Source organism: Pleurodeles waltl, chromosome 8 (genome assembly GCF_031143425.1).
Source record: "Pleurodeles waltl isolate 20211129_DDA chromosome 8, aPleWal1.hap1.20221129, whole genome shotgun sequence".
NCBI classification, from domain to species: Eukaryota; Metazoa; Chordata; class Amphibia; order Caudata; family Salamandridae; genus Pleurodeles; species Pleurodeles waltl.
Window position 1 is genome coordinate 447,611,198 of NC_090447.1, and position 27,892 is coordinate 447,639,089.

At 49.0% G+C, this 27,892-nt stretch overlaps 1 protein-coding gene across 1 annotated transcript in view; it reads left to right on the top strand.

The window, feature by feature from the left end:
- LOC138249528 (ATP-binding cassette sub-family C member 5-like) overlaps window positions 1-27,892 on the top strand; it is a 2,567,733-nt gene that overhangs the window by 1,634,560 nt on the left and 905,281 nt on the right. The gene's annotated exons all lie outside the window — the stretch shown is intronic.

Sequence of the window (27,892 nt, forward strand, 5' to 3'; positions counted from 1 at the left end):
CTCCCACCTTCAAACTACGGCGGACCTCCAGCATTCACTGGGGTTCACTATTAACGTGCCAGAGTCACACCTGACTCCCTCTCAGATGCTCCCTTTCATCTGAGCTGTTCTGAACATGGTGCAGTTTCGGGCTTACCCTCCCGAGCGACGAGTCTAGGATATTCAGGCTGTGATGCCAATGTTTTAGCCTCTATCCTAGATTTTGGTAGGAAATACTCTGAGGCTGCAGGGCCTCATGGCCTTCTGCATCCTGCTAGTGACACATGCCAACTAGCATATGTGGACGCTGCAGTGGGACCTGAAGTTCCAGTGATCACAGCATCAAGGAAATCTCTCCACATGGTCCAGATCTGCGCAAGATCTACAGTGATGGTTAACGAACTGCAATTGGGTCCAAGGCAGATCCCTCTCCCTTCCGCCAAGAGATCTGACAGTAGTGATAGATACGTCACTCCTGGGATGGGGTGGCCACCTGGGAGAGGCAGAGATCAACCTGTTGGAGCTCTGGGCGATCCGACTGTCATTAAAAGCATTTCTTTCCCCTCTCAAAGGGAAAATAGTGCAGATGTTCATGGACAATGCCACTGCTGTGTGGTACTGTAGGAGGCTGGACTGGCTTGTAGTGAGTACCAAGGGGTACTTGCACCTTGCACCAGGCCCAGTTATCCCTTATTAGTGTATAGGGTGTATAGCAGCTTAGGCTGATAGATAATGGTAGCTTAGCAGAGCAGCTTAGGCTGAACTAGGAGACGTGTGAAGCTACTACAGTACCACAAGTGTCACTTGCACAATATCATAAGAAAACACAATACACAGTTATACTAAAAATAAAGGTACTTTATTTTTATGACAATATGCCAAAGTATCTTAGAGTGTACCCTCAGTGAGAGGATAGGAAATATACACAAGATATATATACACAATAGCAAAAATATGCAGTATAGTCTTAGAAAACAGTGCAAACAATGTATAGTTACAATAGGATGCAATAGGGAAACATAGGGATAGGGGCAACACAAACCATATGCTCCAAAAGTGGAATGCGAACCACGAATGGACCCCAAACCTATGTGACCTTGTAGAGGGTCGCTGGGACTATTAGAAAATAGTGAGAGTTAGAAAAATAACCCTCCCCAAGACCCTGAAAAGTGAGTGCAAAGTGCACTAAAGTTCCCCTAAGGACAAAGAAGTCGTGTTAGAGGAATAATGCAGGAAAGACACAAATCAACAATGCAACAACTGTGGATTTCCAATCTAGGGTACCTGTGGAACAAGGGGACCAAGTCCAAAAGTCACAAGCAAGTCGGAGATGGGCAGATGCCCAGGAAATGCCAGCTGCGGGTGCAAAGAAGCTTCTACTGGACAGAAGAAGCTGCGGTTTCTGCAGGAACGAAAAGGGCTAGAGACTTCCCTTTTGGTGGACGGATTTCTCTCGCCGTGGAGAGTCGTGCAGAAGTGTTTTCCCGCCGAAAGAACGCCAACAAGCCTTGCTAGCTGCAAATCGTGCGGTTAGCGTTTTTGGACGCTGCTGTGGCCCTGGAGAGACCAGGAGGTCGCAAATTAGACCAGGAGAGAGAGGGGACGTCGAGCAAGACAAGGAGCCCTCTCAGCAGCAGGTAGCACCCGGAGAAGTGCCAGAAACAGGCACTACGAGGATGTGTGAAATGGTGCTCACCCGAAGTCGCACAAAGGAGTCCCACGTCGCCGGAGACCAACTTAGAACGTCGTGCAATGCAGGTTAGAGTGCCGTGGACCCAGGCTTGGCTGTGCACAAAGGATTTCCGCCGGAAGTGCACAGGGGCCGGAGTAGCTGCAAAAGTCGCAGTTCCCAGCAATGCAGCCCAGCGAGGTGAGGCAAGGACTTACCTCCACCAAACTTGGACTGAAGAGTCACTGGACTGTGGGGGTTACTTGGACAGAGTCGCTGGATTCGAGGGACCTCGCTCGTCGTGCTGAGAGGAGACCCAAGGGACCGGTAATGCAGCTTTTTGGTGCCTGCGGTTGCAGGGGGAAGATTCCGTCGACCCACGGGAGATTTCTTCTGAGCTTCTGGTGCAGAGAGGAGGCAGACTACCCCCACAGCATGCACAAGCAGGAAAACAGTCGAAAAGGCGGCAGGATCAGCGTTACAGAGTTGCAGTAGTCGTCTTAGCTACTTTGTTGCAGTTTTGCAGGCTTCCAGCGCGGTCAGCAGTCGATTCCTTATCAGAAGGTGAAGAGAGAGATGCAGAGGAACTCGGCTGAGCTCTTGCATTCGTTATCTAAAGTTTCCCCAGAGACAGAGACCCTAAATAGCCAGAAAAGAGGGTTTGGCTACCTAGGAGAGAGGATAGGCTAGCAACACCTGAAGAAGCCTATCACAAGGAGTCTCTGACGTCACCTGGTGGCACTGGTCACTCAGAGCAGTCCAGTGTGCCAGCAGCACCTCTGTTTCCAAGATGGCAGAGGTCTGGAGCACACTGGAGGAGCTCTGGACACCTCCCAGGGGAGGTGCAGGTCAGGGGAGTGGTCACTCCCCTTTCCTTTGTCCAGTTTCGCGCCAGAGCAGGGCTAAGGGGTCCCCTGAACCGGTGTAGACTGGCTTATGCAGAATTGGGCACCTCTGTGCCCAACAAAGCATTTCCAGAGGCTGGGGGAGGCTACTCCTCCCCTGCCTTCACACCATTTTCCAAAGGGAGAGGGTGTCACACCCTCTCTCAGAGGAAGTTCTTTGTTCTGCCATCCTGGGCCAGGCCTGGCTGGACCCCAGGAGGGCAGATGCCTGTCTGAGGGGTTGGCAGCAGCAGCAGCTGCAGTGAAACCCCAGGAAGGGCAGTTTGGCAGTACCAGGGTCTGTGCTACAGACCACTGGGATCATGGGATTGTGCCAACTATGCCAGGATGGCATAGAGGGGGCAATTCCATGATCATAGACATGTTACATGGCCATATTCGGAGTTACCATTGTGAAGCTACATATAGGTAGTGACCTATATGTAGTGCACGCGTGTAATGGTGTCCCCGCACTCACAAAGTTCAGGGAATTGGCTCTGAACAATGTGGGGGCACCTTGGCTAGTGCCAGGGTGCCCTCACACTAAGTAACTTTGCACCTAACCTTTACCAGGTAAAGGTTAGACATATAGGTGACTTATAAGTTACTTAAGTGCAGTGTAAAATGGCTGTGAAATAACGTGGACGTTATTTCACTCAGGCTGCAGTGGCAGGCCTGTGTAAGAATTGTCAGAGCTCCCTATGGGTGGCAAAAGAAATGCTGCAGCCCATAGGGATCTCCTGGAACCCCAATACCCTGGGTACCTCAGTACCATATACTAGGGAATTATAAGGGTGTTCCAGTAAGCCAATGTAAATTGGTAAAAATGGTCACTAGCCTGTTAGTGACAATTTGGAAAGAAATGAGAGAGCATAACCACTGAGGTTCTGATTAGCAGAGCCTCAGTGAGACAGTTAGTCACTACACAGGTAACACATTCAGGCACACTTATGAGCACTGGGGCCCTGGGTTACCAGGGTCCCAGTGACACATACAACTAAAACAACATATATACAGTGAAAAATGGGGGTAACATGCCAGGCAAGATGGTACTTTTCTACAATAACCACTGAGGTTCTGATTAGCAGAGCCTCAGTGAGACAGTTAGTCACTACACAGGTAACACATTCAGGCACACTTATGAGCACTGGGGCCCTGGGTTACCAGGGTCCCAGTGACACATACAACTAAAACAACATATATACAGTGAAAGATGGGGGTAACATGCCAGGCAAGATGGTACTTTCCTACAGGTACTACAACAAGCAGGGCGGGTGGAGTCATGTACCCTTTGTCAGGAGGTTCTGTGCCTCTGGACATGGCTTGAACAGCAGAGCATTTCCCTTGTGATTCAACACCTGGTGGGCTCTCTGAACTCCAGAGTGGAGAAACTCAGCCGCCAGTGCCTGGTCGATCAGGAATGGTGACTCTATCCAGAGGTAGCACAATGTCTCTTTCAGCAGTACGGAGAGCCTTGGTTAGATCTGTTTGCCTCAGCAGAAAAATCACAATGTCAGCTTTGGAGCGTTGGCGTTGCCAAGGTGCCACTCTCTCTTCAGCACTTTTCGTCTCGAGTGGAGCTCAGGCCTCCTGTATGCCTTTCTGCCCATACCACTTCTGCCCAGAGTTCTCAAGAAGATCAAGAATGACCGAGAGCAATTAATCCTTGTGGCTCCATGCTGGGCATGAAGAGTCTGGTATCCCAAGCTATTGAGCATGGTTATCGATCCTCCGATTACACTGCCCCTTCAGGAGGATTTTCTGTTGCAGCAGAAGGGGAGGGTACTCCATCCGAACCTGCCCATTCTCCCCCTTCTTGCGTGATTGAGCAGTAGCAGTTGACAGCTTTTGACCTTCCACCCAAAGTCTGGAACGTTAATTTGGCAGCCAGTCATCCTTCCACCAAAACAGTATATGCCTGTCGGGTAAATTATTGGCATGGTGCACAGACCAGTCTGTTGACCACCTCTCTGCCCCCCTCTCTAAGTTTCTGTTATTTATAATTTCTTTGGCCCAGCAGGGTTCTGCTTTTGGCACCCTTAAATGTTATTTAGCAGCTACATCAGCACTCCTGAGATTACCTGACCCAACCCGCTTAGCTTAAGTCTCTTATTGTTAGTAGGTTCCTAAAGAGCCTTACCCATATGTTTAGTCTTTACCCATTCATCATACCCCAATGGGATTTGAATTTGGTTTTTACATTCCTGGTGTGCGCTCCTTTTGAGCCTCTCCAGAATAGTCCTCTCAGGCTTCTAACATTAAAAACAGCCTTCCTCGTGGCTATTACCTCTGTCCTCAGAGTGAGTGAGCTACAGGCAGTGTCATCTAAGCTGACCTACCTTTCCAGCTATCCTGACAAAGTGGAGCTTCGCACTGGGGCTTCTTTCCTACCAAAAGTTGTTACGCCCTTTCATTTAGGTCAATCCATCACCTTGCCTACTTTTTACACACACCCTCATCCTTCTAAGAAGTGCTACACACTGGCTAAAATGCATACCTTGAAAGGTTTGCGTACTCATTCTACCAGAGAGACAGCAGCAACCACTCCCTTAGCTCGCGGAGTTCCAGTCCTGGACATGTGTCAGGCGGCAATATGGGCATGTTTGCACATTTTCACTATATACTACTGCTTGGACAGTCGGTCCAAAGGGATGGGCACGCTGCCTGTTTGGTCCTGCAGGACTTAGTATGATCTTGGTTCACAGACTCACCTCCGGGGATGGTATTCCTTGAGTATGTATTCTAACGTAAGGAATATGCAATTAGATGTCTCTATCAGATGAACGTTACTTAACTTCAATAATGCCTCATCTGGTAGAGACAATATCTAGTTGCAGATTCCTTACCGACCCACCCATCCGACCCACTCTGCAAACTGATTTCTAGGGACAGAGACTTCCTTCCAGGGTCCTAGTTTTGACACCCCAGTAGTCAGCGTTCTTCATGGCTCCGCGCTTCTGACATGGAAAGTCGTGAAAATAAACTGGTATCAGCACGCAAGGGTGGTGCCTGTATAGGACCCGTGAAATCATATCCTGAGCACATGACGCCGACAACAGGCAACGGAGGAGACCAACGCCACCTGATAGCACGCAAGGGTAGTGCTTGAGAAAAATCTCTGGACCCATTTCCTGGGGGAAATTCTAAGGTAAGGAATTAGCACCTAGTAATTGTCTTTACCAGATAAGGCATTACCAAAGGTAAATAACTTGTTCATTTAAAGAGGATTCGCAGCACAGGTATCTCGGGCACCAGTACTGCCTAGTGGCATCTCCAGCCACCTCCTCCAAGAGCGAGTTCAAGGCATAGGGCCCAAGCAATGTGAGTTGCTGAGGAAGAGGAATGCGGTTCTCAACACCGCCATCCCCAAACCTACGCATCGCACCAGGGGCTTAATGAAAAGAGCAAAGGGGATGAAGGACAGCCCTGACGTGTTCCTTGGCTGACTGGAAAGGGCTGAGCAAGGACCCCAATGTCTCAGACTTGAGCAGTGGGGTATTGTAGAGGAGACCCATAGGTCTATAAAAGGAGAGCCCAAAGCCAGCCCTCTGGAGTACGGCTGTCAAATGTGGCCATGATATGGTGTCAAAAGTCTTCTGTAAGTCAGTAAGAAGGATAGCCATAGGGCAAGGCAACTGGTCAGACTGGGAAAGAGCCAGTTGCACCCTCCAGATCCAGTGCTTGGTGCTTCTGCCCATCATAAAGCTGCATTGGTCTGGATGAATCAAGTAAGACAGGGCTCAACCTGGTCTGTAGGATCTTTGCAAAGATCTTGATGTCACCATTAATAAGTGAGATTGGCCTGTATGAGGAACAATGGCCTTCAAGCTGGTCTTCCTTAGGTATGATCACAATGGTGGCAATATCAGTTCCGGGGAAAAGGACCCTCTGTTTGATGCTGCAGTATAGAGGGGCAACAATTGTGGTATCAAGTGGGCATTATACCTTTTAAATAATTCAATAGGGAAACCATCAGATCCAGATTTCTTTCCAGATTGAAGGTTTAATATAGCCAGTCCCACTTCCACTGCTGTCAGAGGCTGGTCTAGTGCTCGGACCAAGGCTCAGGAATTGCGGGCATGGGGAAATCTCAAAGAACGGGGGGGGGGCTACAGTTTTGTGCTCGGAAACCGGAGGTGCTGTGTAAAGGTCTTGGTTGAATGCCACAAAGGCCTGTGCGATTGCAAGCAGCTCCCCACAGAGAGCCCCAGAGGAGTCCCTAGTGGCCAAACCTATTCTGTTGAAAATACCTCGGGTTGTCAGCCAGTACAGCAACTTGTCTGACTTTTTTCCATACTCATATACCTGATGATTGGATGCTCTCAAACATTCCCTCGCCTCTTGCGGAGAGGACTGACGCAGTCTAGTCCATGCCTGCGCCAAGTGGTGCTCGACCACTCCTGAGTCCAGATTTCCAGCGCATCACTAGAGGGCAAGGATCTGGGGCTCAAGATCTACCACTGACAGATCCTTTTTTCTTACATAGCCATTGAGCAGGACCCATAAGGTAGGCTTGTTTGCCGCCCATCAAGTCCCAGTGGAGGACACCGAAGGCTTGTAATTCCTCCTTCACGAAGGTTGCATACTCTTGGTCCATCAGATACCACTTTTAAATATCCACATTCTACGTAGATAGCGCAGTTGAGAGCCCCATTCTAAAAGGAGTGGTGCATGATCAGAAATGCCTCACAGCAAAATCTGTATAGATTGTAAAGGTAATAGGTCACAGGCTGGACGCCACAGGATATCGATTCTAGACTCTTTTTTGTGGGCCAAGAAAATGTGCGTGAAGGACCATTGTGCGGGGTGCCATGAATGCCATGCATCACAGAGGCCAATGAAGTCTGCCCACAAGTTTAGTTGAGCACATCATGCCACCATTTTTTGCCGTGTTGTGTCCGAGCTGTCTTGTGCCGCATCTGGGACCAAGTTGAAGTCACCACCAATCAAGGTTACCCCAGGTGGAAGGTCCATAACCAAGATCTAGAGCATTCGTGGAGTCGAGCATAGGAGCTGCTGGGGGACATAACTTGAGATAACATTTTAATGCTGGGCCTTCAGGCGCCCTTCAATTCCCACATATCTCACTTGGGGGTCTTTGTGGGAGACAGTCCCCACCATGTGAAAGGACCTGAACCACACCCCGTGCCCCTAGAGAAGCCTGCATGAAAGACGGATTCATAACCGAAGGGGCAGTTAGATCCCAGGAGTTGTGTCTCCTGGAGAAGGACCACGTTGGGTCAGTGTCTCTTGACATAGTGAGGCACCGTTGACCGCTTAATACGGTCTAACAGACCGTTTACAGTTCAGGAGATGGCTATAACAATCCGGACAGGGAGTCAAGAAGTGGCAATGCGACCCGTTATCCCACAAAGGGGATTGGTAGGCATGATGGTACAAAACACCAAGTAGATTGACATAAGTATGGTAGCATGAATGGTGAAGGCCCCTTGTGATAGATGGCTAAAAAGAAACAATGTAAAAGAACAATCCAGCTCAAAACAATTACCATCCTAACTACCCACCCCATACTTCTAACCCTAAAGCATCTATCGCTCATAAAGCAACATAACTTAACTAAAGTAGGGGATAAACTCAGCTGACATCCCCAGTCGCCCATAGAAAGGATAGCAGTACCTAACAGCAGCATCTAACATTAGGATTGTAGCATTGTACATTGCTGAATTCTAGGAGAGTTGCTTCTGTTCTCCTCCACCTCATCCCATGGTGCGCCTTCAGGGGATATGTTGCCTTCCTCAGTAGGTGTGTGCAAGTGGGAAGACAATAGTGCATTGGGTATCAGGGAGGGATTCTTCATGGCCAGCTGCACCCCGCACACCATAAGCAGGAGATGGGTTCATAGATTACTGCCTTTCGCGCTGGCCCGGGTTACCCTTTGTCCAGGAATGGATACTCTTTCTCCCAGGTGGAAGGGACAGGGGGGCACTCCTTCACCCCCAGCTCTGTCTGCCACAAACCCGAGCCCACCCACAGCAATGGTCGCTGCTCTGCTGCCCACTCCTAGGACTGATCAGGGGTGTAAAAAAATAAGTGGATGAGTTAAAGATCACTTTGAGATGGGCTGGGAAGAGAAGCATGTACTGCACTTTGAGCGCCTGGAGTTTCTGTTTGACATCTACAAATGAGTGGTGACGCTGCTGGACCAGTTTAGTTTAATCTTGGAAAATTCTAACTTTAGTGTTGAGGTACCGTTACTGGAGTACTTGGTGAATCGGGGCCCCCTGAAGGATAGCATCCTGGTCTCCATGGTTGAGGATACCTGTTATTACAGGACTGGGGGGGCTCCCATCAGGGCTTTTAGTAAAGGAACGATGCACCTGGTCCACCACAAAACAGCGAGGCAGCTTGTCCTGTGGAACCCAGGACCAGAACCACTCCTCCAGTAGGCCGTCCATCCCAGAGACCTCCACCCCCTATGGAAAGCCAATAAGGTGCAGGTTGTTTTTTCTCAAGTGGTTTCCGGCGTCCTCCGTTCTCTCTTCCAGCACAGCTGCAGTGGACATCAGTTTGGACACTTGGCATTTGAGGGTCATCGTCTTACATCATTGAAATCCAGGTCTCAGTTTCGGTACCCCTCTCCTCCGCCTTACGCAGGTCTTGATGCATGAGGGAAAGGTCAATACAGACACCATCCACTTTGGATTTAATCACTTCCATGGAGTCCTGAATTGTCCGTGAGGATGGCCGCCTGGGCTCTGGGGCCTGGCAGGGGACATCGAGGATGGCCATAGCCTCCCTGTTATCCAATGCAGAGGTGGTGTATTGGTCCATGTTTGCCAGGGCTGGCTTGCAGCACAAGGGCTTTGTTACGCTCCATCGCTAGCCACAGTGTGGCAGGTGACGGTGAAGTCAAGAAAAGTGTAGTGATGTGCGGGGTAGCACGAGCAGCTGGTTCCATCAAATACGGATCTGCTTTGATGAGGTACTACCACCATCCACAGGTCATTGCCAAACAAAGAAGATTCTCAATAAGGGCAAATCGAACAGTTCAACAATCACCAACCCGCTTACCCGAGGCAGAAGGAGCAGTCAGTAGGATCTGACAAGGTCCCTCCACAGTGGGCCCCTCAACCAGCACAGCATTTGTAGGCCCTGGCAGGGGTCATTCAGTCACTGAACCGGAGGTCGCTCATCCCACCTCCGGCTTCTGCAATCTAAAGGTGGCCCAAGGAGTGCCCAATCCAAGTCACACCAGGGCACCCTTGTTGTTTTTTTTAGTCCAAGGTGGAATCAGCATTTATATATAGGAAACACCCCACATGGTCCAGCCTGACGCAGCAGTAGGGTGACCACGCAGGGTGACCATGCAGCACAATCCATCTTCCTTGTGCAGTGTCCCGTAGGTGGCAACCCACAGAGGACCAACAGTCTTTCGGGGCGGGCCATCCACACACTCCCCGTCTGGTACTTCAGAGAAGGCAAGACCATGCCCTCAGGTTCTGGCCCCTAAAAAGTATTGTGTATGGTCAGCTTGTGGCCTATGCCCGTGCCATTTCTCGTGTTCATTAGGGTATGTGAGTCTAGTAGGTAATGCAGGAGATAGTCGGGTCATGAGTTCCCCACATTAATAGTCATCTGTGTGCATTGTTGCCTTTCACCTACCAGTTCATCCAGCTGCCCGACAGTCTTCTTATGGGAGTACACAGTCTCTCTTCGCATGGGTCATCTGGCGCACAGAGCCTAACCCCATGACTCGCAGGTGTGGACTGCTGGCATCCAGAGTCCAGGGCCCTAACATGTCGCCGGAGTAATGCAGGCCCAACTGCAGTACCAAGTGGAGGGGGCCTGCCAGGGCTCCCGTAGCCCCCCAGCCCAGTGTTGTGTAGCCATTTTAGTTATAGCTCCATGCACGTTATTTTAATACACTAGGCTGCTGTGCACTTTAACCTAGATATTTTATATTCAGCTTCATCTTATTATTGTTACAATAACCATTTTTATGGTCTTGTTTTATTTTCCGTTTATCTAACTGTTTTTGCCTAGGCCAGCACTCTGTTCTCAAACAAGACATTCTTGATCACTTTGTGCTCCTTCCAAGGCTACAGCACGGTACATTGCCGGTGAACGTGGTAGAAGTTTAGTCTCCAACATTCGTAGAAAATACACATCCTTACGTAGGGACATTTTCTCAGAACATCAGTTGTGTTGTTGTAAAAACACTTCCTTGTCCCTTACACGTTAGAGGGAGATTCCAGCCAGGGAACCACGACTGTATGCTGATTGCTGAATGCTTCGCTACAGATGCTAACGCAGACCGCAGGCCTTTGCTCAGGTATGGGTGTTGATGTCTTCCCAGGGGAACCTGTAGGGCAGATTTAGAGCTTAACATGCTGTGGTCAATCATAACCTAGGCAGGGATTAGTCCATCGATTATAGTGACAATATAATAGTGTTGTTTTTAAGTTTCACTCTTCTTGCCGCAATTTTAATACTGTCATGTTGTGTAGTCCTGGTTATTGCAGCTCACGCTTTGCTATCTAAGATGCAGTCGTTTTATTAAACTCATTATTGAAACATATACTGCTTCTGTTTGTCATTTATATATGAGGCTGAATTGTAAATGAGAGAACTAGATGAGACATGGCGACGTCAACGTTTGGTCAGGCTCTAATTTTTTAGTCCTCCCGAGTATCTCTGTCTCATTATATATAATGACGCCTCAATACCGTATACGGAGACGTCCGTGGTACTGAGGATTTCCACCCCAGCTACGTAGGCTATCCTATTTGTAGCTGGAGGTTGTTCAAGCTTGAACTTTAAAAGGAAAACCCTATTTGGTGTGCCTACTCTGAACTTATAGTCTGTCTATAATGGAGAATCCACAGCAAATACAAATAGCAGTTAATATGAGACAACCTCTGACTGCACATTTATTAGCAAATGGTCTAACGCCCCAGGTGGGTCCAGTCACATTCGTGGTGGTTGCCAATGCAGCTTATAGAACAGAACTTTTTTATTCTTGGGTCACATTTCCAGCAGTTGATGGGAACACACATACCTTTCATAATTATACACTTGCAAATGCGCCTGCACAATACAGAGCATACGCATATTTAGAAATACCTTTATCTTATCAAGAACATAATTATAGGCTTGATGGCGTCCTACCCAAACAATTTTACCTGTAAGGTTAGGTCCTCTAAGTAACGATGGCCCTAGCTGGCCTTTATTGGCCACCTATACACCACATCCTGCAGTTGCAAATTTAGCGATGGCTGAGGTTTGTCGTTTATACACAGAATTAACAGCGATATATAGACGATTAGTACAATTCGTAATGCAAACATTAAATACAAACCCAGCACGTGCAGCTCCAGCACATCCACATGCAGGAACACCAGGTATAATCCCTGCGACGGTACATTCGATCATGGGTAAAGTACCTGCCAAACAGGAGGAAACTCCATTTCGGTTAGCACAAAACCGACTGCGCTGGAGGCAGTATTTCCCCATATGGGACCTCAGGATAAACATAGAATATTAACGATGTGCTTGCCTTTTGGGATGGTCCCTACAGTAGATAACTGTAATACCTGGGGCATGGTATGTGCTGCGCTCTATACAACCGCACACGGTACACCAACACTTGCCAATTTACCGGAGGTGTTAAAACAAATTCAAGATGAATATGGGGCTGCCCCGGCCCTAGATTTGGGGATGCAATAGATGGGCAATTTTGCCACAGTATCCTCAATAATTTTAAGTAACCTTAAAGGGGAAGTGGTCACACTTTCAGTGCGCATGCAGCTCCGTGACGTTCCACAACAGGATCAGGAACGCAAGCTGCCTAAACTAATCGCAGAAAATTATTCTAGCATTGGTCGAGACAGTTTAGGGGCCAGACCATCTAAACCACAATTTCAGGGCAAATCTAATAAAGATTTTCCCAAGCAAGCACCTGAGAGCAATAAGAAACGCTGGGATGAAAAACAACAAACTCCTAAAAAAGAGATGGGGGAATCTCTGCGTATGGAGACCCCGCAGAATAGATATAGGTGGTCATTAGAACCCTGGCGGTCGGTGTTAAAGCGGCGGTAAGACCGCCAACAGGCCGGCGGACAAAAAAAGGTAATTATGACCGTGGCAGAAACCGCCAACAAAGACAGCCACTTTAACACACCGCCTGCCACGGCGGTACAGACAAGCAGCGTGGCGGTCACCGCCAACAGACAGGCGGAAGACAATGTACCGCCCACAGTATCACAACCCGCCAATCCGCCACCTTTTCCGGGGCGGATTCACCGCTGATAAAAACACGGCGGAAACTGCTTTTGCAATGGGAAAACGCTCACCTTAACACATCCCACGAGGAAGGAGGACACCATGGAGCCGGAATTACAAATCCTCCCTGCCCTTGTCTTCCTACTCATCTACGAACACCAAAGCCTGCGGCGGCGAAGACAACGGTGAGTACTGCACCTACGACATAGGGGAATGGGGAGGCAAAAGTCAGGGGGACACACACGCAACACCCCCACCCCCACCCTCGCACATTACAACACACACACCAATGCATTTCCAAACAGCACAGTAACAACCCACAACCCCCCCGGAAGAATGCTAAGACAAAACTAAATCAGTTCAAACATTGTAATGTATCAAAATACATGTACCAAATATATACAGAAAGATATATAAAAACACTTTCAAAAGTATATACATTACGAGAAGTAGTGCAGATATGCACATATCAATGTCCGTGTACCACTGGGCCAAAGATGCATGGGCGAGGCCCACACAAGATACCTGTCCACAAACGGAGAGAACACTGCCGGGTATCAGAGAGAAATACAACAGGCACCTCAGGGGGAAGGGAAGGGGGGCACCTCACCCGGATTACAGCACCACGCCACATCCACGACGGGGCTCCATGCCCATTGATGTATCCTGGGGAGTGCAAAGCCACAGTCTCTCAAGTCTCTACAGTGGGTGGCTTGCCTACTGCATTATCCTGGGGAGTGCAAAGCCACAGTCTCTCAAGTCTCTACAGTGGGTGGGTTGCCCACTGTACCATCCTGGGTAGTGCAAAGCCACAGTCTCTCAAGTCTCTACAGTGGGTGGCTTTCCCACTGCATTATCCTGGGGAGTGCAAAGCCACAGTCTCTCAAGTCTCTACAGTGGGTGGGTTGCACACTGCATTATCCTGGGGAGTGCAAAGCCACAGTCTCTCAAGTGGATAACAGCCTCCACTGGTTCTGGAGGGGGACTGATGCCCAGAGTGCTTCATCCTGTTTTCAGGACAGAGGTAGTGGATGGATCTCTCCACTGGTTCTTGAGGGGGAATGGTGCCTAGACTGGATTAGGCTCCCCGTGACAGTTCCTGTCCAGTCACTGTCCCAGCTGTACATGGGATAACGATGCTTGATGTGGCGGTCTTTTCCTTCTGCAGCGGTGCTCTGCCCTGTTCAGCGGTGCTTGGCCATGGCGGTCTCTGGGCTGTTCAGTGGTGCTCTGCCCTGTTCAGCGGTGCTTGCCCTGTTCTGCGGTGCTTTGCCATGGCGGTCTCTGGGGTGTTCAGCGGTGCTCTGCCCTGTTCAGCGGTGCTTTGCCATGGGGGTCTCTGGCCTGTTCAGCGGTGCTTGCCCTGTTCAGCGGTGCTTTGCCATGGCGGTCTCTGGGCTGTTCAGCGGTGCTCTGCCCTGTTCAGCGGTGCTTGCCCTGTTCAGCGGTGCTTTGCCATGGCGGTCTCTGACCTGTGCATTGGTGTGTGGCATGACAGTCCCTCATTGCCCAGCAGGGCTGTGGCAGCCGGGGCCCTCCTGGGCACTGACTCCGGCGGTGGTGTCCTGACCAGTGACAATACTTGTGCCCTCCTGGGCAAAGACTCCGGCGGTGGCGGTGGTCTCCTGACCAGTGACGACAGTGCTGGCGGTGGTGTCCCAGCCGCCGGGAAGGATGCCGCCCTTCTCCGCCGTGCTGCTCACACCAGGCTGTGCAGACTTCTGGCCCTTCCCCACCTTTGGAGGAGTCACAGCTGACTCTGCAATCCCCCTGGGACCCTTGTGAGTAGTTTTGCCTCCAGGAGTCTTCACCCGGTCCCGTCAGCCACTTTCCAACTTGAGATGCTTTACAGGGGGTGGACTGGCAGTGCCTTGGCTCCGTGTCACACTGCCTGCCCTGGTGGCCAGTGCACTCGACACACCTGTAACACGCACCACTGGTACTGGAGTCTTTTTGGCTGAGGCGCTACGACGGGACTGATGAATTGGAGGGGTGGGGGCAAAGAGGTCAACGTTGCAGATGGACAGTTTCTGACGAACACTGGGATGGGTAGCTGGAGGGGGTCTGGGAGTGGAGGAAGAGGAGGTGGTTGTAGGAGGTGTCACTTTAGGTGTTTTGGGTGCAGGTGCAGGTACCGGAGGCTGTCGTGAGGTGGATGGATGTTGGGTGTGTGGGTGCCCGCGTTTGTGTACTTTGGGAGGGGGCGTCACAGACACACTGGTAGAGGACACAGGGGACGTGTAAATGGGAGTGGGGGTGGTGAGTGAAGGTGAGCGGGGTGTGGTGCTGGGTGTTCTGGTGCGAGTCCTAGTGCCTGTAGATGTAGTGCATACAGGTGAGAGTATAGAAGATACTGGGAGGGAGGAGGGAGACGACGAGGAGGGGGACACAGTGGAGGCAGTGGATGTTGGTGTGTCTACATGTGGGTGATGCTTGTGTGAGTGCCTGTGGGTTGTGTGGTGCCTATGTTTGCCTGAGCTACTTTTGGGTGTTGAGGTGTATGCATGCTTGTCTGATGGTGTGCTTGGGACAGGCTGGGGTACAGGGGATTGGGTCTGGGTGGAGGAAGTTGGAAGGGGGAGGCTAGAGACAGGGACAATGGCTGCCATCAGTGCTGAGGCCAGAGATTGCAGGGTTCGAAGATGGGCAGCCTGACCAGAATGAATGCCCTCCAGGAATGCATTAGTGTGTTGCAACTCCCTTTCTACACCCTGGATGGCATTCACAATGGTAGACTGCCCAACAGTGAGTGACCGGAGGAGGTCAATGGCCTCCTCACTGAGGGCAGCAGGGGTGACTGGGGCAGGGCCTGAGGTGCCTGGGGCGAAGGTGACGCCCGCCCTCCTGGGTGAGCGGGCACGGGGCGAACGCTGAGGGGCTGCTGGGAGGGCGGTGCTGGTAGGGCAGGTGGCGGCTGTACCTGTAGAAGTGGGGGGCACAGATGGTGCCGCCACCACAAGGAGGCTCCCATCGGCAGACGAGTCCGTGTCGCTGGTTGGTGATCCGGTGATCGACGTGTAGCTCCCCTCGCCCTCCATCCCACTGGTGCATTCTGAGTCCGTGGTGTGGCCCTCCATGGCCATGTGGGATGCAGCTCCCTCGTGCCCCGGTGCCACTGTACCTCCGCCTGATGATGCTGATGCACAAAAGAACAGGGAGAGCAGAAAAAGGGGGAGGGGACGACAGAAGAAAGGTTGAGTGCATGGCTTACCGCTACAGTTGGCGGACAATACAGACACAGCAGCCCCCTGCACTACGCCGTGCTCTTCGCCTCTACAGATGCAATTGCTGGGATATGGCCTACATGGCTATGGTGGACATCTGCACACATAGATGCCACAGGGGCATCTATACCTGTACTTGGCCCACTACTGAGGTGGGGTGGAGTGCCACATGCCCTTCATTACGGAGGGGCCTAGCCTACTTATTTCTGCCTGGCCTAGGTACACCCACAGCCCTCCTCCCCCACCCAGACCCCTCAACTGCGCCCCATGTCCCCAGAATGAGAGTGTACTCACCCCCTTGTGTCTGCTATGATGCCTTCAAGCGCCCATCCAACTCCGGGTAGGCCACCGCCAGGATCCGGAACATCAGGGGAGTCATGGTGCGACGGGCACCCCTCCCATGTTGGGAGGCCATCCCCAGCTGAGCCTCCGCCGTCTTCTTGCTCCAGCGGCGAATGTCCTCCCACCTTTTACGGCAGTGGGTGCCCCATCTCTGGTGGACCCCCAGGGTCCGGACTTCCTTGGCGATGGCACGCCAAATGTCCTTCTTCTGTTGGGCGCTGACCTACATGACATGCACAAGGGAAGAAGAGAAGTCATTACCAACTGCACCGCCGATGTGAGTGGCCCCCATCCCTACCCTTGCCATGTGGCACATGCATTCATCTTCCCTGAACTCTGCCCCCTTCCCTCTTACAACCAGCCCTCTCCACCCAGGCATAGCCCATACAACGTGCTCCCTGTGTACTTACCTGTTGGTCTGGAGGACCGTTGAGTAGCGTATTCTGGGGGAGGACCCCGTCTACTAGCTTCTCCAACTCCTGAGCAGTGAAGGCAGTGGCCCTTTCCCCAGACGCAGCAGCCATTGTCTCTTCCAGACCGAGGTCACAGCAGCACTTGCAGTATAGGTCCTCTCCTGTCGAAGATCAGGTATCGAGTGATTGAACAGATAGAAAATGGCGGTCACGTCCGCGGCGGTGACGTCCGCGGCGGAGCGTATCATCATCGCCAGCGCACTTCGTCATTGGCCCCTGGACCCAGAGGGTCCAATGTTAACCAATGCAGCATTGCGCCGCGGTCTACCACCGCCTACCGCGACAGGGTACAACGCCAGCGCAGTGACCTCACATTCCCATTGTCCCAGTTTAGAGGTCAGGCAGCCGCCATTTCAGGGGCCCACATGGCTTAATTTACTACTGCGTCACACATAGCTAGGCCTACACTCAACACACATACAGGAAGGGTTTTGTGTTTGGTGTCGTGTTCTGTGTATCTGTGGGTGCATACCTGGGAATTTGTTGACTCTGTGGTCGCTGTTGTTCTTCCTAGGCACCGTCAGCTGGGACATTTGAGAAGATGGCGGAATCCTCCGGTGTACCGACCGCTGGTGGACCTGTTGACAATGGAGGAGCGACATTTAATCGTCACCTACAGGTTTGACCGTGCCACTATCCAGGAACTATGTACCCAGTTGGAGCCAGACCTGATGTCACCAATCCGCCATCCCACAGGAATCCCCCCTGATGTGCAGGTGCTGTCAGTGCTCCATTTCCTTGCTAGTGGGTCTTTTCAGACAACAGTGGCCATGGCATCAGGGATGTCCCAGCCTATGTTTTCCAACGTGTTGTCCAGAGTGTTGTCTGCCCTGCTGAAACACGTAAGGAGCTACATCGTTTTCCCTGAGGTGGAGGATTTGCCCACAGTGAAAGGTGACTTCTATGCCGGACATATCCCCAACATCATAGGTGCTATTGATGGGACCCATGTAGCACTGGTCCCCCCCACCCCCCACAGGAGTGAACAAGTGTACAGGAACCCGAAGAGTTATCATTCCATGAATGTACCGATGGTCTGTTTGGCAGACCAGTACATCTCCCAGGTAAATGCTATGTTCCCTGGCTCTGTGCATGACGCCTACATCCTGCGGAATAGCAGCATCCCTTATATGATGGGTCAACTCCAGAGGCACCGTGTGTGGCTATTAGGGGACTCTGGTTACCCCAACCTGTCATGGCTATTGACCTCAGTGAGGAATCCCAGGACCAGGGCAGAGGAACGCTACGATGAGGCCCATGGGCGGACTAGGAGGGTGATCGAACGCACCTTCGGCCTCCTGAAGGCCAGGTTCAGGTGCCTCCATATGACAGGTGGTTCCCTATTCTACTCACCGAAGAAGGTGTGCCAGATCATCATCGCCTGCTCGATGCTCCACAATCTTGCTTTGCGACGCCAGGTGCCTTTTCTGCAGGAGGATGGTCCAGATGGCGGTGTTGTGGCAGCTGTGGAGCCTGTGGACAGTGATGAGGAGGAAGCTGAGGAAGAAGACATAGACAACAGGGAGTCAGTCATACAGCAATATTTCCAGTGACACACAGGTGAGAAAAACTTTTTTTCACATTACATTCACTTTCACACTTCTACCTCTATCCTGTCTGTTATTTACTAGCAGTATTTGGTCACTGAGTTGTACCTTTCCATTACGGTTTCACAGGTGTGGTTACCAACGTGTGTCATCTGCTTGCATCCTTCATGGACTTGTGATGTGTGACATAGGTATGTTGACTTTACAATTGGGAACGCATTTTGACACTGTCATTGATAATACACATTGACCAAATCACAGACTGACTCCAGATTGTTTTGTGGTTCAAGGGTGTTTATTTAAGTGCTCAAAAATGGAGGGGGGTTGTAAAATGGTGATGGGGGACGGTGGAGGAATGTCCATGGCAGAGTCCAGTCTATTGGTCACACAGGTGCACTGCCCATATGGGCATAGGATGTGGAGCTGGGGCAGTTAAAGTATGGACAGGGTAACAAAGTGGGACAGTGGGAGGACAATCAGGGTGGTCTAATTTCCTGGCGGGGGTCTTGCCATCTTGTTCTGTCCTGTTCCTGGATCTCAGGGACCGCTTGCGTGGTGGTTGTCCGTCTGCAGGGGGTGGGGTGCTGGTGTGGTGGTCCTGTGGCGGGACGTCCTGTCCACTAGCGCCTGCGGAGGTGGTGGGCAGTTCATCGTCCAGGCTAGTGTCAGGGGCCCCTTGGAGTGCCACGGTGTCCCTCATGGTTTTTTGTATGTCTTTCAGCACCCCTACGATGGTGCCCAGGGCGGAGCCGATGGTCCTGTGCTCCTCCCTGAACCCCAAATACTGCTCCTCCTGCAGGCGCTGGGTTTCCTGAAACTTGGCCAGGACCGTAGCCATCGTCTCCTGGGAGTGGTGGTATGCTCCCATGATGGAGGAGATGGCCTCGTGGAGGGTGGGTTCCCTTAGCCTGTCCGCCCCCTGTCGCACAGCAGCCCTCCCAGTTCCCCTGTGTTCCTGTGCCTCCGTCCCCTGGACTGTGTGTCCACTACCACAGCCCCCAGGTCCCTGTTGTTGTTGGGGTGGTGGGTTCTCCTGGGTTCCCTGTAGTGGTGGACACACCGCTGATTGACGTGTCCTGGGTACGGAGGTATGGGCCCGCTGGGTGGGTGATGTGCTGGTGTTACCAGAGGGTGGAAGGTCAGTGTTGGGCTGTGCCTGTGCAAGGGTAACCGACTGTCCCGAGGCCCACGATGGTCCGGGCTGGTCATCAGGATCCAGTAGGGCAGAGCTGCTGTCGTCACTGTGGGCCTCTTCTGTGGGTGGAGTGGAGATGTCTGGACCCTCCTGTGTGGTGACGTTCCTTAGTGGTCCTGCAGGGATATAAGAGCATGATTATTGCATGTGTGTGTGTAATGGTGTGCAATGGGTGGGTGTGCGTGTACCCCAGTGCAAGCATTCCTGTGTGTGGGTTTGTGTGATGATGGTTAGGGGGTTGTTCTGGGTATATGCAGTGAGCATGCTTTAGTGAGGGGTGACCATGCTTAGTTGTGTCATGCAGGGCTTGGTGTTGGGATGTGTGGTTTGTGTTATTAGTACATATGTGAGGATTTGGAGTGATAGGGGAGGGGGTGAGGGTGGGAGTGTGTGATAGCATGCAGGTAGGGTGGGGGATATGATAGTTAAGATTTGACTTACCAGTGTCCATTCCTCCACCGACTCCTCCAAGGCCTTCTGGATGCATGATGGTCAAGACTTCTCCTATTTGGCTCACAGGTGCAGGACACATCCATAGCCAACAATTGCGGTACAGCGGACTGGCGGCGGACCCCCACCTCCTCCCATGTTGTTAGTTGTGGGGGAGGAGGTGGGGGTCCGCCGCCAGTCCGCTGTACCGCAATGTTGTGCCTGGAGACCACTAAACGCACCTTCCCCCGTAGGTCGTTCCACCTCTTCCTGATGTCCTCCCGATTTCTTGGATGCTGTCCCACTGCGTTGACCCTGTCGACTATTCTTCGCCATAGCTCCATCTTCCTGGCTATGGATGTGTGCTGCACCTGTGAGCCAAATAGCTGTGGCTCTACCCGTAGGATTTCCTCCACCATGACCCTGAGCTCCTCCTCGGAAAACCGGGGGTGTCTTTGGCGTGACATGGGGTGGTTTGGGTGATGTGTGGGGTGGTGTCAGTGTTGATGTGTGTGGTAATGTGTAGTGGTGTGTGGTGTATTGTGCGTGTAATGTTGTATGGGGGATGGTGTTGTGTGCCTCTGTGTGGTGGGGTTCTCAGTTGCTGTGCTCTCTGTCTCTGTCGCCTTCGTCTATAATTTTTTGTCGTAGGGGTTTGTGGGTGATGTGGGTGTATGCTTTATATTGTATTGGGTGTGTGGGAGTGGTGTGTGTATGTGTATCAAGTGTGTGTATTTGGAATTGTCCAATGTGGCGGTGTTTTGGAGATGTGTGTGTATTTTGAGCGCAGCGGTGTATACCGCCAATGGAATACCTCGTTTGAAAGACCGCCGCGTGGATTCGTGGGTCGTAATAGCATGGGCGTGTTTCTGTTGACGTGGAGGTGAGGTTTTGTTTTCGCCAGTTTTCCACTGACCTTTGGTGTGGCGGACTTGTGTGGGTGTCTGAATTTCGGCGGATTCCGAGATGGGTGTCATAATAGCTGTTGCGGAATTCCGCTGCTGCGGCGGTGTATTGGCGGTCTTCTGCACAGCGGTAAGCGGATTTTACCGCCAATGTTGTAATGATCCCCATAATCTCAGAAATCAAGATAATATAAAAACGCCTGATAGATATCAATATATTGATACACGCCAATCTCGTTCCTTTCAGGACTCATCGAAAAAAGAAATGAGAGAGGTGGGCGATCAGAGCGATGAACAGAGTACATGAAACCGATACAGGAATCACAACGCGCTTCGGAGGTTTCTGTAAAAAGGAAGAGAAACCCGCCCAACAAAAACCCCAATTCAAAATGAAAAAAGTTGCAGCAGTCGCAGTCCGACATGCCACTCAGGAAGAGGGTTCTCTTGAAGAACAAGAAGTGGGCTTTAGCACTGCTAGACAGCGCAGCAAAGGTCACAATAGTTCGCTTGAGTCTTCTAGAGCATCTGGAGGTGAAAGCAACTGATGACTTTCTACAAGTAGAAACTGCGGACATGAGTGTCTCCACGTCTGGTAGGGTGTATAAAGTAACGCTACAGTTAGAAGGAGACATTGAGCGCATAAAAGACGCAATCTTTTGGGATCACGTAGTAAACATATATGATGTTTTGTTGGCCGAACAAGATTGACCACCTGAATTTGTCCGTACCTGCCCATATGGGGAAGACGTGATTAAGCCTTCCTTCTCGCCCCTTGTTCCAGAGGAAATCGCTGAATCCTATGCCATTGATTGTGCTCCGGCACAGGCATCTGCATTATACCGAAATCATGTAGGATGGATAGAGAATCCCCCTACCATGTATATCCCATCAAAAATGAACTTCAGCCTCAACCGCAGTATCCAATAAAACATGAAGCAAAAGCACCTGAGAGAGATACTCTCACAATTAGAGTACCAGGGCGTAATTGAACCCTGTGTCTCCCCAGTGAATAATGCATTATTCCCAGTAGCCAAACCAGACCATTCATATAGAATAGTTTTAGACTACAGACACTTAAACAGTCATACACACACTTATGCTATACAAAACTCACATAGCACAGCATTAATGAATAATATAGTGCGTAAAAAATACAAAACAACACTGGACATTTCCAATGGATTTGTCTGCCAGAATATAGCGCCTGAGAGTAGAGAGCACACTAGGCTCCAAGAAAAAATTCAGTCGCTTACCTCAGGGGTATAAGAACAGTCCAGGACTGTTCGCAGCTCCTGTGACAGACATTTTGCACGAGATTCATCCTAAAGCATTGTCCTATGTAGATGATCTCTATCTTACGGATGACGAATTGCTGCAATATTTAAGTTGGGTATCCTGCATTGTTGTAGGATTTGCTGAATTTGGCTACAAATTCAATTTAAAAAAAACTAAAATTGCCTTCCTCAGCGTCCTGTTTTTGGGATTGAGCTATCAAGTGAAGGAAAGAGCCTAGCACCACAATTCTTACAGAAATGCACACAGTTACAACCACCAAATACGATTAAAAAACTCCAATCTGTATTGAGTTTCCTAAATTTTGGCAGAACTTACATTCCAGATTATGCTACATGCATAAAACCTTTATATGATCTGATACTTCCAGATTTTTCAAGTAAATTCTGGACAATTTTAACATGCACACATTCTTCGAGATTTGCAAACAGACATGCTTGCTGCACAACACTTACACACGAGGGACAATAAAACACATTTGGTCATCAGAGTAATAGCTGGTGCCATTGGTTTTACCTATGTGACATTCAATGAAGGTGAGACAGTCCTGATTGCATACAAATCACACTTATATTCAGCGGCAGAACAACGATTTGCTCCCACTGAGAAAATACTCACTACTGTACAGATGACTGTCATTAAAGAACGACCTCTTGCCCAAGGAAAACGCATTATTGTTGTTTCTCCGATCCCAGCCCTAGAGGCTGTTACAAAAGCCAGCGTTCCAAACACAAAAGCATTACATCCACGTTGGCTACAATGGGCTATGTCTTTGACAGCCACTGATATAGACTACATTTTTGACCCAAAGTTACAAACTCAATAATTTTTGCAGTATGAAATAGAATACCCAGTTCCAACAAATACATTGTCTATTGAGCAATATGATAGTGTCATGTACACTGATGGCTCAGCACAACCTGCAATAGGCACAAAACACCAATATTCTGCTGCTTGCGCTGTTATAAGCGGCTACATGGAGGGCGATATATTTTGTCCCCTACATACTATTACGCAAACCCTAGGGGATTGCACAGCACAGTTAGCAAAGCTAAAGGCTCTGGTGATGGTACTGGAACACACGGATCCTGCACAGCCTACATGACAACAAGGGACACAAGGGACTCCCCAGGAGTCCCAGCTGGAAATTCCCCAGGCAGTGCAGCAGAACCATCACCGCCTCAGATGCAGCCAATTTCAAGGTGGGTGAGGTGCTCTCCAGCCACGTCTCCAGGCAGATTTGCGTGGGCACACAACCTCTCCCTGAGCCCTCCGAACATGGGGGTTGGGTGTTTTGAGCTGTGCAGTCATGTCAGGCACCTCCAGCCCAGAGATGCATCGGTGATCAACCCCCGCCCTTGACAGCGTTCTGGGGCACCAGCGAGTCATCTACTTAGGCTGTCCGCCGCCATGTTGGCCACAACCTGCCATTTGCAGCCGCTCTTCGCAGCTACGTCGGTGCATCAAGGGGGCCAAGAAAGGCACCCAAAGTCCTGCCAGCCATGAGAGGTTAAGGGAAAGAGAAATACGGCTGCTGTCAGATAGGATGAGGGCTGATAAGATTTCGGGTGACGGGAGTTAGAGGAATACAGCTGCTGTCAGGCAGGATGAGGGCAGATGAGATTTCAGTTGACGGGAGCTCTGCTAAAGCTCAATCACCATCTTGGCCTCCTTGACCATGCCTGACCCCTCCAGAGCGCCCTACCCCCCAAACTTTCTGATTTTAGCAATGTTCAGTGATATCTCATTGTTCATTGCACTGTTATCAAAACACTATTCACAAATGGTCTGGTTGTAATCACTTTTTATGTAGAAATTAAAAATATAATATGTGTGGCTTTGGTAAATTTATTTGATATGCATATGCACACAGTTTGGGATTATTCTTTCTCCAGACTACTTAACCAAATCGAGTTTTAGGTGTGCTAATGAGTCCTTAAAATCCATGCTAATTATAATGTTTCATTTTGGGGTGAAATTTGTAGAACGATTAGGCTTTGTGGATCATCATTTATTGGGCCATATAAACAAACTACTGTGCATTGCTTACCATCTCCATTTTTCATCTGAAGCAGCAGAGTGATAACTTCAATTTGCCTGGAAATCATTAAAAGCAGCTCTTCTGTGGCTGCTCCAGGAGACAAGTAAAATGTGTGCTCTTCCCAGCTTTTAAAATTGGATTTTGCTAAATTTAGAGTTCATCCAGTGCGTCTAGTGTGACTGCTGTACCAAAACTATAGCTGGCTTATGGCTCAGTATCCATGACTCTATGGCTTTGGTTTCTTAACAGTTATTAACTTCAATAGGGTTAAGTGAAATAATTCAAAATGCATGTATTGGATCTGTTTGCTCTGATTTACTCAATAAAGAAATGTGGATGAGCTCACTAAGGTGCCATTGTAGTTTATTTTGCCATATTACTGATGCTTTTACTGGTCTAACTATAAATTGACTCATTCTTATTTTACCCTTTTTCCACAGAAATACACCTGGTACTCAACTTGTTGATTTAGTTAATAATCTCTTCCCACTCTGATCACCTCTATCCTTTCTTTCACCTTCCATTCCATTCCATTGGCCCTTACCTGTCCCACCACGTGTCATCGTTGGCTGATGACACTTTCTCTGCATCTTGCTTCCCTTAATGGGTGCCATGTTTCACACCCTACTCTCTTTAGGGTACATATTCAAATCCAGGAGTTGTTATATTAACTTCAATCAACCATCTGAAGAAGCATGACTGTTGTACCTCCTGTATTTGTGCTTTAATGGTTTTCTTGCCCTTCGTATTAAGTTTAAGTTTGGTCAGTTGAAATAAAGTCACTTGTTTTCCTATTTTCTGAAATTTGACAATCATCTGTTTCAGTTCTGATGCACTTTTGCTAGTCTCTACAGCCATGTTGGTGAAGACTTGAAAGGAGATTTTGTTTCTCGCTTTAATGGATTTCATTAGGAGAGCCTGCTGCAATATTTGTTCCTTTCTTCGATAATCCAAAAAGTTGTCTAAAATAGTAAGCAGGAGGTTAATTTGTGTTGTATAGCCAGGACCTGATGGACTGTAATGATGGTCAAGTTGCCTGAACAATCAAGCAGTATGTGAGTTTTAATCATATTTGTTACCAGATCCATAGCGTGCATGCTATATTATTTTCTCACAAGAATGCCTGCATATCTCAGATTTTATCTCCTAGATCCTAGGTTCTCATTTTTAACCTTGAGTGCTGATACTTCTCATATAAGTCAAGTGACTTTTGTACACATACTCTTATGAAGATCTTCGGAATCAGCAAACCTTTGCTCTATTTGTCAAATCTACTCTTCACCTGTGTAAGCATTTTATTCCTCTGCTCAGTGTTGATGCTTAAATGTTCAGGTGTCAGCTTGATATCCTTTATCTCCCCTAAGATAATATTTAAGATTTAGCACATAACTGTCTCCCCTTGCAGTCTAGCATTAGAAAACGTTTATCCACTCATTGTACTGAAATGGAGTGTGTACAGTCTTGTATTTCCTTATGATTTTATGCCGAGCTTTAATTCAATAGCATCTGTTTTAACTGATATTCATACGCAAAATGCTTTCCTGTCTCAAGGCCTGAGTCTTTGCTTGTCACTGTTTTATTGTGGGTGGGTGTCAATTTAGCACAATTAAGGATCTATACCTAGGTGAATCAATAGATTTTGCCCCGTGTGTCTATCTGTAGGAGTGACAACCTGAGCATGACTAGTTTTTGCTGGCTTATTTTCAGTGGGCTGACCATTTAGTGATTTCATCTTGCTCTCACTCGCAGTTTAAATACAAGAGTGTTGATATTGTCTCGTTTCCAATATCTGAAAAAAGGTTTTTAACTGATCCACCTCCTATAGTCTTAGCTTTCTTCTTGGATGAACATGGGGGTTCTCAGGGGTCATCTTTTTAGGTCTTGCACAGAGAACCATAGGGAGACTGTGTCTTCTGTTAGTGAACATCAAATGTGACTCTGCTAAGATTATGTTAGACCCTTTCTCTATTTCCCTGCTCCTTCGTTCTCTTCATAGCACCTTTTACAGTAATATAATCATGTTGAATATTTGATCTGAGTTATTTACTAGTCATGGCATCATCGGATCTTATAGGGAGGGTCTGTGGAATCAGTTTCATTGTTTGAAGTTAGTTTGGCTCACAGGCTGTTGATTAGCTAAACTATTTTGAAGGTCTAAAACAGAAATTACTTGCTGTTGATACAGGTGAAGAAGTATCCATCTCAATCAAGGAGAAACTGTTAGAACGACTAAGCTGTTTTTCCTGACCCACAATATTATAGACCATCATAGCCTCTCACTATGATTTTGGCCATTTGTTTTGCAGTGATTTGCGGCCCTCTGAAGTTCCAGGGACGAGGGGATTGTTTTGCTGGTTTTGGCTCAACAGTGGTATTCCTTCTGTTGATATGATGTACTACTGGGTTTGTTCCTTACTTTTTTGTGTAAAACATCTCCAACATACTCCTCCTTGATACTGTTGGTGTATTCCTGGTGATTAAGGGATCAAGTGGTTGTTGGTATGAGTTTACAAGCAAAGATTCAGCTGAAATTGAGGTGCAAGTAAAGAGGCAAAGAAGCTTGTTTGTTATTTATTTCAGCCTTCTCACTTCACACTTTGCTATCCTATGTCTCTTATCACTTTTCTCTGGTTGCCTAATGAAGTTATGGGGCACTACTAGCTATAGCCAGTTGATTAGGTCTTTTCTCAGTGGTCTTTTCAGCTGACATCCGTCAGTCTAGTCAAATGGTGAACATATACCAACATTTGACATCAGCCTCCAGGCAGAGCTGCACCTCAAATATTTAGCCCCTACTTGTGTCATCTGCTCAACTGCAGCTACCTGCTGTCTTAGTATTCGGAGTCTCCTGCGCAAGCACTTTTGATCAGCCGCAGTTGTGTAAGGAAAGCTGTTTGGCACAGGCACCCCAGCGCCTAAGCTGCCTAAGCCTACAAAGCCTAGGTGCACTGTTGTGGGCGGTCATTACAATAGTGCCTGCATTCAGTCTTTCAGTATTATTTCTGCCTCTGTTCACTTTTTAATTTTGCCTCCTACATTCTAGTTGTGTTCAGCTCCCATCATTGCTCCTGGAGATGTGATCATGAACTGTCAGGAGGTGCATGTGTCCAGAATCAGAGGCAAGCGTAAGTGAGCCACTCAGCCTCCATTGTCACAATCCAACCTCCACCCATTAAATATAGTATTTGAGGAGGGAATGGTCCCATTTTTGTATGCAAGTCGCTGGGAAACACCAGTGTGCAGTATATGTGCTTTCATTCATATCACCTCTTGCAGTTTTTTGATGAGAGTATCTGAAATTAAACCCCTGAAAAGTCAAGTACAAAGCCAGGAGCTCCTCTTAAAACATCTGGCAGAGTTGACTCAGCACCATATTGATGGCTATGGAGAATGATATTTTGTTCCTAGTATTCTTGCAGATGGCTTGTCATTTCTATTTCCATGATTTTCATAAAGATGGTAGGTTTCAGAATGGCTTATAGTTTATAATGTCATGGTGTCCTGCCATCAGTTTCTTTAAAAGGGAAATTACAATATGTTTTAGAGAGACCAGAACTGTACCCTTTTCAAAGGAAATATTTACCAGGTCAATGATACCTGCCACAAGTGTTGGAAAGAACTTCTTAATGTAAGGCACAATGCAAAATGTAATTAGAATATTATATGCTT